We start from the raw sequence: 5,130 nt of genomic DNA on the forward strand, positions 1-5,130 counted from the left end.
CCAAACCTGCTCCCACCTCCAGTTGTCATAGCAACGCTCAGCGTTATCACCCCTCCCTTTGAGTTTCACAGAGTTTAGAAAAAACCTCACTGTGTTTCCTCATATTAATGTGTTTATAATAAATCAGACTAAAACGTGACATTATTGTTAGTATTTACATGTTAAAGGTTAATAAAACAGGTTAAAAGCTTTTAAAAGATTTTCTTTAGCTTGCAGAATAATGAGGGATTTATTTGTAGAAGTGATTTTCCATAATGACACTTTTAAAGAAACCAATGTTACATTTTGACTCTGCTGTAAGTTTCCTTTCTTTCTCCTGACTTTAAAAACAAAACAAACTCAAAGATTCATAAATACTTTAACTTCTTTCCTTGAAAGTTACTTCATAGAAATAACTAAACGTGTGCATTGTTTCACAGATATTGTGAAATAATGCAGAATATTTGTTATAAGAATGTAAAGAACATTTTAGAAACCTGCATCATGGAAGCTTTGCTGGCTCATCCCAATGTCACATAATAACCTTTCACAGTTTTTACATTAATTAGATTACTTCAAAACAGCTTCAGCTAAAAAGCCTCAGCCTATTTAAATTAAGCACCAATTACAGAGAATGACCCTTAGTCTGCTGCTGCAGCTGTCGCTGAGTTTCAGTAGGACAACTGAAACCTGAACAACATCCAAAAGTGTTTCTAGAAAAAGCAGAGAAGTCTGAGTCCGTCATTCTGCCAGCCTCCAGGTGCGGACGGGGCACCGAGGAGCCGAGTAGAGCTGCCATTGTTAACGGCGTCTCTCATGAGGAGAGTGATGCCAGGAGAGGGAATCCTGAAATGATTGGTTGTGAATTTAGTGAAACATCTCGTCCCTGATCTCATTAGGACTCAGGATGACAGAGAGGAGATGCAGCCCAGCTGGTCAAACTTCAGCTGAACAAGGCCAGACGGGAAGTTTCTGGAAAACATGAGAAAGTAAAGGTGACGGTGGTGACAGAACCAGCTAACCCTCCTCATATCTATTCTAACTCATATATTGTCAGGTCTGCTGGTTGGTGGCATGGATGAGGGGTAAGGGGTCAACGGAGGAGGGGTGGTGGGTGGACGAGAGGTCATGGAGGAAGGGGGGGATCAGCAGGGAGACGCCTGATACGTCTGTGGCCCCAAACCAGCAGTTGTACCCCTCAAAGGGGAAGGAGCAGATGTTTTGCTGCTCCTCATCCTCAGGCAGCACCCAGAGAGCAGTGTGCAGCAGGACAGTGGGAAGAGAACTGGTAACAATGACCCCCCACAGAGAGGCCATGATATCAGGGCCATGGCGGACCCCATGGTGTCCCTGAAGGTCAGTCATGATGACCTGGAGTTACCTATTAAACCCTCAACGTTACGCCTTCACCTGATGAACTGTCCAATCAAACCACCTCTCTAGCTTCTCTGGGGAAACGGACTCTGCCAGTGACTCGGCCCTTCATCACCCAGACTGTGGAACATCCTTTTGGTTGCTCTGCCAGGTAATTTACTGGGACTAGACCTCATCACATTGGCAGCAGCCATCTTGTGCAGAGCTGATGGTTTGACAGTTTCTCTCCCAGATGGAAATGTTTGACCCTGTGGCTCTGTCAGAACTTTAGGACAGTATTTTTCCAGCCTGTGGAGGCCCAGCATGCAGACATGTGACCAGAGACCATCCAGCATCCTCTCTGCCTACCTGAGGTGGAAACCCTGGGTTCCTACCCTCCAGTCCTGCCTCCCTCCTCCAGGTCTGCCTCATGTCACCCTCTTCTATAGCAGCACAGGTTGCAGACGGATTGGTACCAGGAGAAACTCCAGGAGGAGCTGGGAGGTAAACCATGGTGTATTCTCTGACAGAACGTGTCACTGAGGGGTTGGCTGCAGCTGCCTCACTACCAACTGTAGCCTGATGTCAGATGAAGCGTCTCCTGGGCCTTACAGCCTGAGTACGAAGCAAGACAGCTGGGAGGAGCAGCTACACGTTCTCTCCAGCTTCCAGATTCCACCCAAATGTCTGGGTTAAAATATTCACCTTCCTCCAAAACAAACTGGATCAACAGGACAGCAAAAGGCTGCTGTGTTGGACTGATCTCTGATGGCCTGACATCACTGTAAAAACTGACCGTCTCTTGGCACAGACTTTAGTGGGTTTTCTCCTGGAGAGAGAATCAGCCTCCTGGCTGAATGTCCCCTAGTGACGTTTCAGCTAAACACCTATTGGATCAACCAGAACCTCCACAATCAGGCCCAGTTGACATGCAATGTTACATTATCTGTTTAAAAGCAGCAGATCTCATGATTTCCTGCCCCTCATATTCATCAACTTATAAACATTTAAATCTCCAAACACCAGAGAAACTGAGATTATTTCCACATGACACTTAAATCTGACATGTACAATTATTGATACATCTTTAATATCATCAATATCATGTTTGGTTTTGTTGTAGTTTTTTCATTTCCACCTGTGAGAGTTTTGAATATTTTCTCCGGTACAGAAGATATTTGCATCATCTGCATATATAATGTATTTTATAAGGTTTGATGCTTTGACTATGCCATTTATTTACAAATTGAATAATTTGGGCCCAACACGGATCCCTGTGGAACCCCACATGTTATGTTTAGTAAATCTGACTTCTGATTATCTAGTTCTACAAATTGTTTCCTTTCTCCAATGTAGCCTCTAAGCCAGTTTAATGTCACCCCTCTAATTCCAGACCTTTCCAGTATTTTTAGTAAGATGTCATGATTGATGGTATCGAAGGCTGTTTTGAGATCTAGAAATAAACCAATTGCAAATTTCCTTTTATCCATACTGTCTATGTATGTCATCTTCCATCATTATTCTTTCTTATTTCAGATCTTTCATCTTTATTCTCAAGAAATCTTTTACCTAAGGATATTCTCTTTTTTTAAACTTCTTTCTCTCCTTCTCCCTTCTTACTTTCTACCATAGACCATCCTATATCTGTATTTTCATCTTCTACAACTAAACAGCTTGATTCACTCACAATGCAGATTATGCCAAAAACCACCTATAAATCCAATTTATGAATCACCAGTTGACGTTTCAGCGTTCCTTATTTTAAAAATCTACGTTCTGTCATCAATCCAGTGTTCTATCAGAGCTACTTCGTTAGATTTTCCTGCCGTAGCACAGATAGGTGGCTGTCAGTGCTACGCATATAAAACTGCTACCGTCATGTTTACAAACTGAAAACTACAGTGGGTTGTGTTAATGTTACATACAGTGTTAAGGGATAACACTGTTTGAGTGACGGGATTGAAGTGGAAGCTAAAGAGTTAAGCTTATCTTAGCACTGGAACAATTTATATACACAACGAAACCACAAGAAGATTACTTCCTTCATCTGAATATCCTACCCATTTAAAATGAAAAGCTATAGATGTATGCACTAATCCTTTTATTAGAATATTTTTCATTTTAAAAGTATTTTTAATACAGAAATGTTTGTAAGAATTAAACAGTATCAAACAGGGAAAAGAGGTTTTTATTGAAATTAAATTAAACACAGTCATCTACAAATATAGACCTTTTGGACATTAATAAGTTGCATGGCAACCTGCTATGGAGCACAGCCACAATGTGGTCATCGAACTGCACAGGTTAAATCATAGATTAAATCAAGTAAAATATTTAACAGTGTAAACTAAAATGTGTGCACCTATTCCAGTATGTGACGTACATCAATGCGCACATTAACACAAGGTATTCATTCATGGGCAGGACAGATAGAACATCTGATCACACCTGCAGGAGTCGGCCTCCACCTGCCCTGGCCCCACAGAGGACGTACAGATATAAACAACACACAAGGACACAAACCAGACTTCTGACAGTTGTAGTTACTTGAATAGCTTTATTTTTGCCTAGAAATCCGAAATTGGAAAGATTAGATTCTCAGATTTCTGCAACTTATAAACTGTTTATGGTAATGTTTACATGTGCTATATGTCACTGTTTACATAATTACTGCTTATTTTGTATAAATAGACATGGCGTTTTTATTTGAAAGGTTACTTAAACAATTATGTATTTATATTAAATTAAAAGCCAGTTTACTTTGAACCAATTCCATCCCTCTCTGCCCAGCCAAATTCCTCTGGAGCTGCAACTGTCAGGCTGGTTGTTGCCCCAACTTGTTGGGTTTTTGTTGAACGACACCCTCCTCCTTTGCACAGAGGGTGTTTCTGTTCAACAGGTTATTTTTCTCAGGTTGCAGTTTCATTGAAGCAGAGGTGATCTGAGAACGAGGAAATAAAGAGAGCAGAACCGTTAAACTGACGATTCAACAGAAACTCAGGCTCTGAAACGGTTTTGAGCTTTCAAAAAAAGTATTGCGCGCGCGCACACACGCACACACACACACACACACATTCATTAAAACAATCCTTTGTAAGTTATAAACAGCACCAGGATTATGAGGGAATTTCATTGCCATAAGTCAAGAGCACATATTTTCTGTTTGAAAGCAGGATTTCATCTTTGTTCTCAACTTATAATGTTTGCACTCAAAACTTTTGCTTTCTTTGTTCTTTGTGCCCTGTAAAATCTTTGTGCTCACGCTCAGATTTTCTCCTCAAGTGCAAAACTTCTCTCTTCATGGATTAGCTCTCTGCTCGCAAACCTATCCCTCTCTGCTTGCTTGGAAATTCTTTTCTGACCTTTCATAGCAAAAAAAAAGTATCAACATTGCAGCTTCAGAAGCTTCAACCGCGCAGCGACTGACGCACAAACATGCAGCAACACCCCCACGATGTGCAGCCGACGCGCGTCCAAACTGACGTTAAATGCAGGGGTGAAAGTAGTTTTAAATTCTTGGGGGTACTATGACAAAATATATACAGTATATATACATAAATATATATTTAAAAAAATCCCCCTCTCACCCTCCGCGGGTGGTCTCTCTTTCTCTCTCTCTCTCTTTCTCTCTCTTCCATCCTCTGAGCTCGGGTCCTCTACCAGAGGCCTGGGAGCTTGAGGGTCCCCCCCAGTATCTTTGCTGTGCCTAGAACTGCACATTTCTGGACTGAGATGTCTGATGTTGTTCCTGGGATCTGTTTGAGCCACTGCTCCAGTTTGGGGGTGACTGCCCCGAGG

This window comes from Poecilia formosa, unplaced genomic scaffold, assembly GCF_000485575.1.
Source record: "Poecilia formosa unplaced genomic scaffold, Poecilia_formosa-5.1.2 Scaffold399, whole genome shotgun sequence".
NCBI classification, from domain to species: Eukaryota; Metazoa; Chordata; class Actinopteri; order Cyprinodontiformes; family Poeciliidae; genus Poecilia; species Poecilia formosa.